General features: G+C 43.1%; 1 protein-coding gene across 7 annotated transcripts in view; it reads right to left on the reverse strand.

The window, feature by feature from the left end:
• STARD3NL (STARD3 N-terminal like) overlaps window positions 1–15,949 on the reverse strand; it is a 31,797-nt gene extending 15,848 nt beyond the window's left edge. For 4 of the 7 annotated variants that reach the window (XM_026843809.1, XM_026843808.1, XM_026843807.1 and 1 more), the window contains exon 1: window positions 12,310–12,415. The gene's annotated coding sequence lies outside the window, so the exon portion shown is untranslated. Of the gene's footprint in view, window positions 1–10,888; window positions 11,047–12,309; window positions 12,416–14,933; window positions 14,956–15,858 lie in introns of those variants that run through there. The other 3 variants (XM_026843804.1, XM_026843806.1, XM_026843805.1) reach the window with 3 other exon arrangements.
• Window positions 15,950–16,173: the final 224 nt, after the last annotated feature.

Below are 16,173 nucleotides of genomic sequence, written 5' to 3' on the forward strand. Positions count from 1 at the left end.
GTGGGAGTGGGGCGTGGGGCAGTCAGTGCAATTATCTAGGAATTTGATACTTCCAGCCTGGACTGTTGCTAGATACAGCACTATATGGGAATGTAATTGCTACAGCTACAGCTAATTACTTCAGCATGTGCTACAGTTCAGCAATCATTTGCCTTGTGGGGCCCTTTGCAAAGAGGAAAGCATGGTTTTAAGATGCACTGGCTACCAGTTCGTTTTCAAGCATAACTCAAAACTTCGGTTTTGGCTTATAAATTCCATACAATCGGAGATCCTTGCTACTGACAGACTGCCTTTTGCCACAAAGCCCTCTGGACAGGGGGCACTCCTGGCAGGGGATTTGTCCCTAGCCTTGCTCTGCCTGCTGGTCCATCAGATCCATGTTTAGACACATGCGAGGGCCTGTCTCATCACACTGAGCTGGCACCAAAACGCTGAGACTCTTTAACTGAACAGACGTAGCCTGGCAGCTTTCTGCACTCGTTGCACCAGTTTTACAAACTGATTAATCACAAAGCGTGTGCTAGAAGACTGTTTTCCATACTTTCTTCCATTGTTAAAAAAAAAAAAAAAAATCCGTTGTGAAGAACAGAATCAGTAATTTCATCACACCAACATCGTCAGGTGGTTTCAGGGGGTGTATATAAAGCAAAATCTTCAGTCCTTCTTGGCAGCTGTTTTACAGGTTTGTCTTAAGGGACCCTTTAAAGAGAGGCAGATGCCTTCTCGTGTTGGATGGCCACATGACCAGCCACCTCCTTACCCATATCAGCATTACCAGCAACAGCATTCCTCTTCACTAAATGCCTACAGAATTCATTTTAAAAGCCAGCACCAGTAAAGCACATCACTACAGACAGCAGTGCCACGAACCGCATCACAAAGACCCACCAGTGTTTCCTGTAGCTTTTCCAGGGTCTGGGCTGATTTGGCAATTTCTCCAATGAGACTTCCAAAATGGAAGCTCAGTTATTGCCAGCTGTGGTTATTTTCTTCCCTGGGAGGCAGACATCCATTTTGAAAGTGACTGAACTGACACTACCAGCTTCATGTTCAGAGCCCACCCTGTGGAGGGCTGGATCTGCAGGTCATGGCTGCACGGAGCAGGACTCCACCAGGCCACTGATGGGTGAAAGCCCCTTAGCACATCTCTCAGGCTCTACCCTTCACGCTTTTCTGTCATCAACTGTAGAAACAGTGAGGTTCATGGTTAGGTCTTTTGGATTTAGATTGCAGAAAACCATCAAGACATGGAGGCTTTCTGCCTTTTCTAAAAGATGGATTCATTGGGCACATCTCACTCCGGATTTCAAGGCATCCATGAATCCAAAAGCGCTGTATCTCATGGTAGAATTCTATGGCCCCCCTACTCCCTACCGGCAGAAGCTCTGACAGAAGAGATATCCCCTACATCAATAAACCCTACGTGAAGAACTGCAGGGTGGAAATGGGTAACACAATGTTAGGGGGAGCGCCATGAGTTTCTGCTCCAGTTCGGAAACATCGGAGCAGGCAAATGTTCCTGGAGGCACAACTAGGTCACCGGGTGACTATGAGCCACAGATCTGACACAGGCAAATGCTTGTGTGTCAGGCAAGGTATTTCCACAGGAAAGGCAAGCAGTCTGCAAAGCCTTGGTGAGCACTCACCTGTACCACTATGAGCATTTCTCATTACTTGGGTTCAGGAAAGAAAAATTCTGTCTAGAATGTAAGCAAACAAAGACTAAGCAGTTGTTTAGGGGCATGGAGGACTTATCGAAGATGATGAAAATGACAAGAAGGAGCAGACAAACTCTGAGAAAGAAATAAAGGATGAAGGCCAAAGGAGGAAAAGAGCTGTTGAAATGTAAGGAAATGTATGATAAAGAATAAAAAAAAGACCTCACCATAAACTGCATAGAAGCAAACATCCCTTGGAAAGGTGAGGAAGTCATGCATGGTCTCTATATCCCTGCAAAGTTCATGCAGAGGGAACTAAACTATTTCTTCCACCTCTGGCGTCACAACCAAGTAAATGTATATGGTACAAATGCTCTTTTTTACCTGAACGTACAGATGGGTTTTGGCACAAACATACAAAACTACAGTAATATTACCTTCCTTACTCTTTTGGTACTCAAATACTAAATCCTAAAGGAAAAAATAGATTTGCCATGGTCTTAGATGAGGTAGAGAAATAAATCTCAGAAAGGGGGAAGTCACAAATGAGCTGTGGAAGTTTTACCCTGTGGCTGAAGCGTGTGTTCTTATTCCATATCAACACAGCCAACTGCACAGCTTGGTTTCAGTGGGAAAAGGGGATGTGATGACAGCAGCAATGGACTAATTTTGCCATTTAGACAAGTCACGGTTTGCCTGGCTGTGCTTTGGGCATGCAAAAGTTTGAGGTCTGCAAATGACCAGCCTTCCCACCACAGCTGTGTCACCTCCACCCACTTGTCTTTCAAAGCCTGCCTCATTTCCATGGTGGTGTGTTAGTACTGTCCCTCCCAGCCTATGGCTCTGTTGGCACTGTGGCTTTCCTCCCAGCTGCAGCTGTCAAAACCATCCCCTGTTATCCCCCAGAAGAGGATATGTGTCCCTGGTCCTCCTCGCTGCAGGGCCTCATGGCCGTTAGCTCTGTGGCAGAGAGGGCACAGCTAATAGGGGAGGTCTCTGGGCTGCAGGGCTGGTTTCTGCCATGGCCTGAGAGAACAGTCACAGCCCTGGGTTTGTCCTCAGAGCCGAGTGGCAGAGGACGAGCCGGGACACCCAGCAGCTGTGCCCAGCGCATGGCCACCAAGGGCAGGGACAGCCCCTGGGCTTCCTGGGCACAGCGACTGCCTCGGGGCCAGCACCCCAAAGGCTTTCTCCAAAAGGCAGCTGGACTGCACATGGGGGGCCCTGTCAGTCACCCCCAGGTCACAGTGCCACCTCCAGCAATGCAGCAGTTGCCATGCACTGGGGCAGTAAAAAAGGGGGCACCCGCCAGTGCCCAGCTGCCAGAGCTGACCGGGGGCAGCCCAAAGACATCTGAGAGGAAGCCCTTGAGGAGAGCGGGGGATTACTGGCAGGGGGCTGAGGGAGGAAGACTGCAGTCTGGTCGGGGCTGTGGAGGTTCTCTGCTGCAAGGCCAGCTCCTGGCAGGGCCACCTTCAAATTTCATCAGATGGATGGAAATCCACCTTCAAGCCTTCTGGGAGCAGCTTCAAGTCCCTCAGGAGATGAGAAGAACCAGCAACCGCTGGAGGTGCCCCAGGCTCTCAGGCCGTTTCCGCTGGAGAGCCGTGGCCAGCCCCAGGGAGGGACACCGTGAGGAGCACTGCAGAGCTCGCCGGCCTCATCCCCTGCGGAGCCAGGGGCAGCAGCCGTAAGAAACGGGATGGATGCAGGGATGTTGCCAGGGCTCCCAGTGCTTTGGAGAGCCCGCTAGACAGGCACAGGAAAGATTTTGCCCCCAAGATCAATCAGGCCGGGGGCATTTGGCCACTCCTGGAAGCCCCTGAGATGGCTCCAGGCTGAGGGACAACAGGGCTTGGGCATCTCCTGGGAGGCGTGACCAGCCTGTGGGACGCGGAGGCAGGTCTTGCTCACCTGCTCAGGGAGTAGCCGATCGCCACTGCTGGGGTCAGGAAGGAATTTTCCCCCGGGGCACATTGGCACTGGTCCCCGGGGTTTTTTGCCTTCCTCTGCAGCACTGAGCATGACCACTTGTCAGGGCTCCTCCAGTCCCTTTTAGCCGGGTTACTGCCTGCTGCTCGTGCACCACGAAGGCGGCCTCTTGTGCCCTGCAGCTGGGGGGAGGAAGGCTTTTTTTCCCCCACGGTGGGCTAGCCAGTGTCCCTGGGGATTTTTTGCCTTCCTCTGCAGCGATGAGCATGGCCCCTGGACAGGGCTCCTTTGGGCCATGCTGGCCAGGTGCCTGCTGCTCCACGAAGATGGCCCTCGTGCCCCGCATCCGGGGGGAGGAACCTTTCTAGACTCCCAGGGTGGGCCCTAGGGTGCCCCCCAGGGGTTGCTGCTTCTCCTCTGTAGCACTGAGCACAGCCCCTTCTCAGGGCTCAGATGAGCCTTTCACTGGGTTCTTGCCTGTGGCTCTTGTCCCTCCAAGGCCCCCCTCGTGCCCCGGCTCTCTCGCCAATCACAAGCTTGTAGCGGGAGTGACTCTGCTCTTCCCTTGGCTCCATTGCTTGCTCATGCCCACAGCCTGTGCTTGGAAGAGCTCCAGACTTGCTGCACCATCCGGAGCTGCCACTTTCCAGCTCTCCCCGCCTGCAACACAAGCGCTGAGCAGGCACCAGAGCACTTCTCATGCATCACTGGCCAGGAAACACAGCGGAACAAGTTTTGGAAGGTAAAAAGTGTGCTTGTCATTGACACGTGTCATACTTCTGAAAATCGAAAAATATCACGGCACCTCTTCTTCTTTCAAGTGTGATTGGCACTGATCCTTATTCTCACTCTTTGGGAAACAGCGACTGCTTGGCCTGTAATCGTGCTGCCGCATTAGTTGAGTTTCTGCATCCTAAGTGATACAGGACGTTGGTTAGAGCCTTTCTTCTCAAAGGGTAAAAGAGAAAAAAAATACTAACAAAAGACAAAAAAACAATTATAAGCTAGGAGGTATGAGAGTGTTTGGGAGTGGCTTTGTTTTCAATGCCAAAATATAAATTCATAGAAAAAAATTATTACCAAAGAAAGTCACGTTCTTAAAGCTTTTGAGTTACTTCTAGAAAGAGCCTTCTTTGTGCATCAGCCAGTTATCTGCTTTCCTGTTTCTGGCAAAGGTTAATATGTTATAGTTCATTTTTGCTTCTTCCATATCAGTTACAGATTTTCAGGATTGTTGTATCATCTGTGGGTTGACCCAGTGTCTGCCTCTGCCTCGGAGGAGGCTGGGTTCTGCTGGCACCCTTTCTTTTGGCTCCAGGCAGTCCCATTGTTTGGGTTCGTTTAGATGGCAGCTTCAGGAAGGATGTGTGGTCAAAATAAAGTATGTCCTACGAAGGAATGAAGTTTACAGACCGGCATGTTCATTCCCTGCTGCACCTGGGTGAAGGACGTTCACCAGGAAGACGCACAGCCCGTAATTCATGATATTGCAAGAAACTCAATGGGCAAACTAGCCTGGAGAGGTGGAGTTCATCGCAACCGTGCTGGATACTGACTGCGCCGTTAACTCCTTGTCACGAGAGACGTGTGAGCGAGCCAGAAACTGGCATTCCCCACGCAGTCTCAAGAGCACACGGCTCTCCACAAGATGTAGGGGATTTGGGACTTTCTGTAGCTCTCTGGTGTTCCCTTGCCAGACTTCAAGCAATGATTTTTCAAGCTAAACCGAGGATTGCATCAGCCTGCTCCTGGCTACACTTGCACATTGTGTTAATGCTGGGGAGTATCGGCTCTGAAACAGTCAGAAAAACAAAATAAAATCCTGTTTCCACTTGTATCCTTTGTGTTATGTGTCCTTGAAAGTGTTTTGGGAGCTGAAAAACCCCTGGCATTTCCGGGAAATAACAGTCTCATAGTTACTCAACTCATAATGAATGCGAGAGAATAGACTCAAATAGAATCATTCAGCTGGAAGGGACCTACAAGGACCATCTCGTCCAACTGCCTGACCACTTCAGGACTGACCAAAAGAAGTTAAAGATGGTATTATGGACACTGTCCAAATGAATACCTCTTAAACACTGACAGTCATGGGGCATCAACCACCTCCCCAGGAAGCCTGTACCAGGGTTTGACCACCCTCCCAGTACAGAAATGTTTCCTCATGTCAAGTCCGAATCTCCCCTGATGGACGCAGCTCTGAGCCATTCCCACATGTCCTGGCACTGGGTTCCAGGGAGGAGAGATCAGCACCTCTCCCCTTCCCCTCCTCAGGAAGCTGCAGAGAGCAGTGAGGTCACCCCTCAGGCTCCTTCTCTCAAACTAGGCAGACCCCATGTCCTCAGCTGCTCCTCAGAGGACATGCCTGCCAGCCCCTTCACCAGCTTTGGTGCCCTCCTTGGGACACATTCAAAGACCTTAACAACCTTTAAATTGTTTTAAAATCGTGGGGCCCGGAACTGCACAGAGTACTCAAGGTGAGGCCACACCAGTGCCAAAGACAGAGGGACAATCCCCCCTTTTGACCCACTGGCAATGCTGGGTTTGATGCACCCCAGGATGTGGTTTGCCCCCTTGGCTGCCAGGGCACACACTCCTGACTCCTGTTGAGCCTGTTGTCAACCAGCACCCCCAGAGCCCTTTCTGCAGGGCTGCTCTCCAGCCACTCCTCTCCCAGTTTATATATGTCCAGCATTACTCCATCCCAGGTACAGAATCCAGCCTTTGTTCTTGTTAAACGTCATGCCATTGATACTCGTCCACAGATCCAATCTATCTAGATTCATTCTGCAAGGCTCGTGTCCCTTGAGACAGGCAACAGCACCTCCCAGTTTAGGGAGCAAACTTGTTAATGGTGCATTTAACTCCTGCACCCAAATCATTAACACATACATTGAACAGAGCTGGCCCTAGAGTTGAGCCCTGAGGAACAGCGCTGGTGACTGGTCTCCAGCCAGATGTAGCCCCACTCACTGCGGCCCTTTCAGCCCTGCCTTCAGCCTGTTCTTCACCCAGTGCACCGTGAACCTGCTCATCCCGCAGCTGGACAACTTGTCTGGAAGGGTGCTGTGAGGGACAGCACCAAAAGCCTTAGTAAACCCCAGAAAAACTACATTCACTGCCTTTCTTTCATCCACTAGGCAAGTGAAATGACAGAATCTATAAGCTTACTGCAATGTTAAAACATTTAAGAGGCAAATAAAAAGTCTAAGATAAGAATCCACATTATTATATTGCGATATACTGTCTCCTCACTCCTCCTAACTTCAAGAGAAAATTTTATCTTTTTTTTTTTTTATAACTTCATGCATTCACTTTCACTCAACTCCTACCACTAAAATTTTTAGCTAAGTAAATTTTCTATACAGACCTATTAAAAGACATAAAAACCAGTTTGGGTTTGGTGTTTTGTTTTGTTTGGTTTTTTGTTTTGTTTTTTTTTTTTTTTTTTTTTTTTTTTTTCCTCTCCTCTCTTCTTCTCTGGAAAGAAGTAAAGTTTGCATCTAATTAAAAACATATGAGTGCTTTTTTTGTTTTTGTTTTTTTGGTTGTTTTTTGTTTTGTTTTTAAAAAAAAAAAACAAACAACTTAACAGAGACTTCCAAACAGAGAATTAAATTTCAATTCTTATCTTAAAGAGCTAAAGATTTTACTGTTATTAATAGTATTAACTAGCATAATACGTGAAAAGTAAAGGAGTTTATTAAAATTAGAAAGGTTAGTACTGCACTCCTTTTCTGCCTTCAAAGTCTAATGAAGAGTTCAGTAATACATGGTGAGAGTTAGCCCATGATTTTCTGGTTACATTTACAATTAATGACAATTTTCACTCATACTGACAGAAGCAGATGGCACGCATTGCATGTGTCAGTTTTACATGTTTTAGAGATGGAGGATCAGAATGGTACTTCTCTTTTCTATCATTATACTACCCCTATTCTTCCATTCTATTGTCCTTGGTTTAGATTATTTTTATGTTTACAATTTATCACCCATGAGCACCAGCACAACTTTTTTTTTGTTTGTTTGTTTCCAAGGAAAAAAACACACAGTAGAATGTAGCTGATAAGAAGCAACAGAAGTGATTTAAAAAAAAAAAAAAAGCTTACTCATAGGGCTAGCAACAGCTCAGCAAAATCGAAAGTGAAAGTGTCACATGGAGGTAGTTTTAGGAAAAGGCAACACTGTTTTAGTTCAAAACATGGGAAAAAACATTTTCATAAAGTAACCACACACAAAATACTGTTTCAATAGATTTCAGCAGCAATTGTGACAACTTAGAATACTTTTTACATATGTCTCTGACAACACTGAATACTGCCCAAGAACTTCCACCATAAGCAGCTTTTCTGTGAAGGTTAAAAAAAATAAATCTGAAAATATATGTATCTTTTAATTAGCAAAATAGGATGACATGGCAAATATCATGGCCACGATGGTAAAAACTATTGGCAAACCTACAAGGTTTTCTGTATTAAAGTCTCTCCTGATGAGAAAGCTGATGAAGGGCAGTAATATTCATAACAAAAAAATAAAGCACTTCCTTGCCAAAAAGTTACCTCATATAAAGAAAAACAAAACATCCCAGTTCATTACCTCTCCTTCTCCTTACCAAATAAGATATTTTCTGATAAAAGGACTCATATTACTGCTTACACTGCCTGTTAGTCTCTAGGAACACACTACTGTAGCATAGTAAAACCAAAATTCCTTACAAGACCAGATCTTAATACAGTAACTGGTATTATAATCCTAACATTCAAATATTTGAAGTTATACTTAAAGCCAATTTCAGATAATTTTAAAATATATTTGTGTAACAAAACACAACAAAGTATAAGCATAGCAGGCAACATAATACCTACAGGAAAATGCTCTTCAAGTCAGCAAGTTCTGAGTTGGCAACTTTTCAAGTGAGGACGACCCTTGGCAGTATCCCAGCCCTGACCCAGTGTGGGCAGTACCACCACACAGTGGACGGCCTGTTACAGATACTCCAGGATTTACCCAGTCAGCATAGCAAACTATGCCAGACCCGAGCTCACTAAATGCATCCTCTGGAAGCAACAAAAGACCTCAGGGTCTAGGAAGTAAGTGTGATACCGATGTGCTTTCCCACCATAACAAACTTCAACTTCATTCTTCATCTAGACATAGACACCAATTGCTCTAGCCAACACCTGGGACAGAATATACCGTTAACCATAAAGACTGCTTTAGTACACCGCATATACAAAGTCTAATAAACTGAGAGTATCTGGTATAAACCTGTATTAACCTGGAGGAGTATTAGCAGAATTTTCCCAATGTGTTTTCTGCCAGTCCCAGCATAAACCCAGATTAAAAGCCAACACAAATAGGGAAATCCCAGAGAGCTGGAGACTGCCTTCACAGCTTACCTGGACAACATTTTTTTTTATACCATTCTCTACTATAAAATAACCAAAACCATTCTGCTGACACACTCTCTCCCTCTTCTGTTTATATAACTGAAAGAACTAATTTTCATAAAAGCCGCTTGTAGTGAACATATTACTAGTGACCCCTTGATAGTCATTGCTCCCTTTCCTGAAGGGCACCTAAATCCTTTCCAAGCTGCACTCATTCTGTCTCTAGCTGTACCACATCATTGCCTCAGCAACATTTCAAGGTTTCAATGCCTTAAAAAATACTTCTCATTCTGAAGTAATGTTCTGTTGAAAACAAGTGCTCCTTGCTAAACATGAGAATATATTAAAAAAAAAACAGAGCATACATATGGGGAAATATACCATCTTAGTTTCAAAGCTGATTCAATTGCTTGGTATTATAGCCTGGCCTTGAAAGTACAGATTTTGGAAAATGGAAATATCTCCAGATGTACTTCCATCTTGCAAATTTAAGTTTTAGCTAAACAAGAACAAATATTATAAAGCCCTTGAATTTCACTACGACAAAACATTACTCTAGAGACTAACAAGCAGGCACACAGTTACAGAAAATTAAGAGAATGAAAACTCAGTAATTTGTGTAGCACAAAATCACAGAAATGTTGGTTGGAAGGGACCTTTGGAGGTCATCTAGCCCAAGCTCCTCCCAAAAGCAGGACTGGTGCTGGACTTGACCAGTGCTAACAGTTCATCAGTTGAAGCTCTGAACAGCTGAATCTTGAAAACCTCTTAACAGTTTCTCTGGGTAACATGTGCTAGTGCTGCACTAACTTCTACAGAGTCTTCCTATAGTTCAACCCAATCCTCCCAAGCTGCCCCTGGCTGTGCTCCCTGCTGCCACTGAGATCAGTCTGGCTCCATCAGTCACTACGTTAAGACTCAAGCTCAACTGATTGTATTGGTTAGCCAAAATTCAGGCATGAAAGGAAGCCATAGGAAAACAAAAAAAAACCCACCAAACAAAACTTGCCATAGCAAAAATTAACCTGCAATTACTTTAAGGCAGGTCCAGCCTTTCCTGAACTTTCAGTTTCAGCAAACTAGCTTAAGACTCATGAGATCTTACTGGCATAACTCTGATCGCCAACAATATTTAGAGGTTTAGAGGACCATCTCTAAGAAGTAGCTTTTATTGTCATGAGAAGTTGCCTAATGAGTAATGCACCACATAGTTTATAACCTTGCTTACTCCTTGATATGCTAGATCAGAAACACAGCATCTGAATCCTGAACTGGACAAAACCAAAAATATTTGATGCTATACTTATTCAAATTAATCCAAATTATCTGTTTTCCTATAAATTACTTCACAGCATATTCAGAAGTTTAAGACTATTCTGCATCCTTTCTCTATAGGTGTTGCTATTCCAGGTAAAGCAAAGAGTCCACAAAAATGCACTAGTTTTATGAAATCTAGTTTTAAAAGAGGGAGGCAGAAATTTTTGAACTATATAAATACGTACACCATGGTATTGGACATGCTCATCCAAAACTAAATGCTACTAAATAATAGGGGACTACAAAATAATCAAATGCAAGCTAAAAGAACAGTACTTAACATTTGTAAAGGAGACTAAAATAGGAAAGATATGTAATTTTCCTTGATGTGGCATTCTAGTTAACATTCAGGCCACATTTTATCATCAAAAGGCCCAAACACAGAACCACCATTTACAGAATTAAAATCAATTGCTTCAAATCAATATTAAGTGGGTTGTGTCTGAGGAGCAGGCACAACTTAAAACTCATGGCTGCTTACTGCACCAAGAGGCCCAGGCTCTGAACAGTGAGACTAATTATTATAAACCAACATGAAGGTACCAGAGCACCTGAAGAAGCCTAATGCTAAAAACATGGTACCACAGATACCTAGTCTGATAATTGTTCGGTCCAAAGAAAATCTTCCTTCAACCAAAAAGTCTGTCCTTCGTTGCTCCTGACTTGCACAGGATTGTGTTTCCTTTACTGTTCATTTGTCTCCTGTGGCTCCCCTTCCTCTCCTCTTCAGCTTTATTCTCACAAAATTCCTGCAAAGTAGTAAATCGCATCTTCCTATTCTGTCTGTAAGAGTAAAATTAGCTCCACAATGCCTACTCCAACAGAGATTTCACCTAGTTATGCAGTTAGAGATACACCTTATCTTACAGTCTATCCTCTAGACTGACTTCCTAGCTAGTTATTTACTGAAAAAAACCAAATATTCCAGTAGTGTTGCATTCGACATGCACTAGAGACTTTAATCAAAATACAACTGAAAAATTCAAACTGCTGCACGCCCACAAAATTCCCTGAACATAAGCACAAGATACTGTGTGTAACTTTTTGGCAATACTCTAGATTTTTAATTAAGCAACGCAGCAAGAATTACAAGTTACAAATACACAACACATTTAAAGACTGCGAAGACTTCCCATCAGAGGGGTAAGGGCAAGACTTAGCATCTAGGAGAGAACCCCTTACAAAAAGTTTGGCTTTACCCAAGCATTCAGAACTAGAGTAGTTCTGCTTGACCCTGAAGTAGCAGCTCTTACCTCTCCCCGAGGCCAAAATAACAGTTCTCATCCAACATGCAAAATGAATACACAAAATATGCTTGAGTACAGTTCGTATGTCATACAAATTACTCTTATATTTATAATGTACATCTGGTTTCATACCAAGGAGCCCTGAAATAAGTTCTCACCAAGATTCTGAAAGGTATGCTGCCAAGCAGATGGCTAGGTGTCAGACAAAAACAAAGCAAGAGGAGCAATTAACTTGCTTTGGTTAGAAAGCGAGTGGAAACAGAAGTATTTGTGATTTTGCTAGCAAATTGATACTTTGTTTTGCCCGATTCTTATTATTTCTTCCACATGACGTTTAAGTCTTACTTTCTGCAAAATGATTATACAACTTATTCTAAAGTCATGCTATTTACTTAAGAACTGTATTTGAAAAATATTTAGATAACTTCTCCCTGTAAAAAAAAAAAAAAAAAAAAATTATATCCACCGGTTTGTTTTTAAGTTTCCTTGAGAAAGAGGTTTCCTCAATTTCCTATGCTTTAATGGTGATCTAACAAAAGTAACAGGGCAGTTGCACAAATCACACATTTGTACTGAACAATATTTTTCTCAGAACATTGGAAAAACGTGCTGAATAGTGCAGGACATAGTTTGCAAGCTAAAAGGAGAAAGAAAAAAAGTCAAACTTTTGGGTCAGTAGAACATCTGAGGGAATAGCAACGTCACCTCCTGCCATCCCAAGAGTGAGACTCACAGATTCAGAAAGTCAAGTGAAAGTGCTCCAACCTTGGACTAATTTTTCCTGACACCTGAAGAAGCCCTGCTACTGAACAGTGTTGTGCAGAATGCTGCTGTCCTTTCACAGTCACTCCACTTCCTGCTCTACAAGGGCTGAGAAAATGGGACAGTAAACAGCTTGTAGATTTGGTATTGGCATTACTCTTATCCCCATTGCCACTTTCCCCTCTGGGTTCAGACATTTTACTTCTAAAATGAGGAAGGAAGACTTTGTGCCTGCATATGAGTATGCTCAAACCAGACATGGGAAGCAGCATGTGAAAGAACAGTTCTTCAGAGTTAAACAACCCAAAGTGACTTTGAAAATATACTCCATGCTGAATTCATGACACACTTGAAAACACACTTTGCCAGAACTCAAAATGCGTGGAGTTCTGCTTTTGTTTAATCGAGTGTGATCTTAAATATGCAACCGTATTCTATTTTAAGAAAAATACTAAAAACTAACATACAAAAAGGATGCACCTTCCAAAGATGTGCCTCAGATCTCAGCTGCACCTAAGGTATTTAACCACTCCAAAGTACAAAACTGAAGCCTGTGCATTTTATCACTGTTACATCCTTAGACCATACAAAGAACGAGTATTTCAGTTACAGAATTGACACATCGTCCCATTTGAGACCAATACATTCTAATCAATAGTATTCACTTAATTAATTAATTACCAAAACTAGGTTATTGTTCTCTTAAAAATAAAACACCACCTCTTTTTTGGTTCAGATGTTCTAGACTAGTCTTGCCAAAGACCTGAAACTACTCCAGGAATTTAAGGTTAGATGCAATCAGCTTCCCACAGTTATATTAACGTACGTATACAGTATTTTTGTATGATTTGTGTACATGTACAAATGGCAGTCACATGCAATAGTTGCATGCAATTAAAAAAAAAATTAAAATCCAGTGATTTCTTGCAAAAAACAGGGAGGGAGAAGAAGTGGACATAAATGGGAAGTGGCACAAAGACAGCGCAAAGACATTTTAAAAATCTCTGCCAAATCTGGTCTTAACTCTTCTTCACATCTGTTACCAGCTCTCTGAAGCTGACTTTGTAGCCCACCCAACATAAGCTCACAGAAATAAAGATTTCACTGCAATTTTTACTTCACTAAGTACTAAATACTAAGCAACAAGGGATTATAATCCATTGTTTCCCATAGTTAAACCAACTGGAATCCAAATAAACCTTCTGGGTATCAAAAGTATATCTTTTTTATCATGTCAGCATTTCTCTAAATACCAAATACTAGTCTTTAAGCAGACCAAACATCTTAATGATTGCCTCAAACATCAAGCATGATATTGGTTTGTTACGTAGGATACTCATACACTTTTTTTCTATGTTTTCTCCAATTCAACAGCAAATATATACCCCAAGGCTGCCAGCCAGACACTACCTGGACAAGAACAGCTCTTCTTTTGCTCGCACAGAATTGTGGGACTCTTCCTGAAATATGTCAGTCATTTTATGTACTAGTGGGAAACGCTCAGGATTCCATCACCCCTCCAAAAACTATTCAACAAAATAGTGCGAAAATTTTCTCCAGGCAAACTCATGCCCTGGAAATTCTTCAGAGCTCTTAAGAAACAAAGTATTTTAAGAAGCTGACATCCATTTTAGAATATAGGATAAACTTTTGTAAGATTTTTCACTGTTAACTTCTATACAAAAGGAAGTATCAGGTTTTACACATTACCTCCATTTTTCTCCTTACAAGACTTTAAGGGCATTGTAAGCAATTACCCAGCCCAAGTAGCAGCAAATTTTAGCTAAGATCTACATCTGAACCTTTAGTATAAAATACTTATTCCAACACATCTTCACATAATTCATCCAATTTTTCTGTCAATGCTAGATAGAAATTAAGCCCTGATGTCTGAAGTGATGCTGTTTCAGAGCTTCAGCTGATGACCGAGTAGCTGATCTTAACATGAAAAGTGTGATGTCATTCCAAATCATTTGTTTGGTTCTTTACTTTATAATCTTCATGATTTTTTCTTTCACGCTTTCATTTTTAATCTTACTCCTAGTTGAACTTAACAGAGAGGCAGAGAGATAATATATGTTATCTTTTAACAGGATCGCTAAGGGTTTCAAATTAAGAACAGATTTTTAGCAGATACAGTTAAATTAGAGAACATTTTAAAGGATCACAGATGTGTTGCTTAAGTGACTCAGCTAAGTTGCTGGATGCTGCTGGCTAACATGTGAAATCACAGTCTCTGCTGTCACAGGTGTGATCTACCATTACCACATCACCAATTTCTTCTGCAAAACCACTGATAATATTGTGCTTGCTGACTGAATTTACTGAATGAAATCCATTAATCCTCCCTCACTAGAAATTAGGTTTGGCCCTGTAAAACATTTCAACAAATACTGTTATTAAAACATGTTTAACTAGGATGGTCTGACAAGTTTAAAATGGTAGTCTACATTCTTTCATTTGACTGAAGGCCTAGAACAATTGTGCTAAACTCATTTTGAAAACCTCATGGCTAAACTTGAGAATTTATGAAAACTGAACTGCATCATGTCAAGAAATTCACATTCTCACCCAAATGCACCAAAAAGAACATCTAATCCATCTGAACTAAGAGTTCAGTAATTCACAAATTTCAACATTGCTGAAAAGGTCAACTATTTCTTTCCTGACATACCAAGACTATAAAGAACAACATTCATCCTGAAAGAGTAACATGTAAATAACAGAAAAATAAAGTTAAGGATATGTGTCAAAACAGCGGGACCACTGGTGCATTTTACCCAAAATATCTGGCCCTGAATACTATCAACAAACAAACAAAACCCCAGTCACTCTGCATCTGGCCTACTTAAAACTGCAAAGCTGATGAAAAACATCTACTAAAAACAATAATAACCCTATTGGCTTATAAATAGAAATGAGCCTTCTCACAAGGTTGGATTGACTAACAATCCCCCAAAACACCAGGATTTCCAGAACAAAATGACAGCTCTCATAGCAATTAATGCTCAACACAATCCCACACCATGTTATAAAAGCCCAGATGACATAACATGCCTAATAAGGTACTGACAACACTGCAGAAATACCATGATGGTCTTGTACCTCTAAGCATACTAACATTACTTTTTTAAAAAAAAAAAGTCTCTTTCTCCGAGTTTAGTATTTGTGGCAAATATTTTCCGTGTTAAAGTCGATCACTGTACTTACACCTGACTACCACGAAATTGGGAACTGACTCACGGCTAGCACTTCATCAATGAGTAACTTTAACTGCTACTGCTGATCCAACTGCTGTAAAGCTTAACCAGCTCGCTCTGCAGACGTGCCAGTGTAATCCTTAAAATCTATGCAAACCCCTACATGTCAAGAATGAATGACCCGCTTCTAATTCCGATGCTGAAATCGGGCAGTGCCTCTCCAAAGTTGTCTAAATTCAGTTCAACGCTAAAATTAAACCTCAGCCTAACATTCTCCCAGAATGGAAACCAGCGGACTGCACGCCCTGGTTTGTTTCGCACCGTTATCAGCAGGACAAACAGGTCACAGTACCTCCGTGAAGATGTTCTTTGCTGAACTAGGACCTCAGAAACAGAGGGAAAAACAATCCTCCCCCCGCCTGCAGGTGGGCCAGGAGGAGGAGAGGTGCCGGCCGTGCAGGAGGCCGGGGAGCAGGAGTGGCAGCACTACAGCCCTGCCGCTGAGCATCCCCCCAGCCCCCGCGGGCACCCCCCGGCCCGGTGAGGGGACTCCCACACCGCCCCGCCCCGGCTGCCTCCCAGCACATGACCGCCTTCCTCCTCCTCCTCCTCCTCATCCCTCCCCACCCCCGCCAAGCGCCGTTTCTCTCCCCTCCCCTCGCCTCGC

The sequence above is a fragment of the Athene cunicularia genome (genome assembly GCF_003259725.1).
Source record: "Athene cunicularia isolate RWA chromosome 2 unlocalized genomic scaffold, athCun1 chr2_part2, whole genome shotgun sequence".
In the NCBI taxonomy this organism is placed as follows: Eukaryota; Metazoa; Chordata; class Aves; order Strigiformes; family Strigidae; genus Athene; species Athene cunicularia.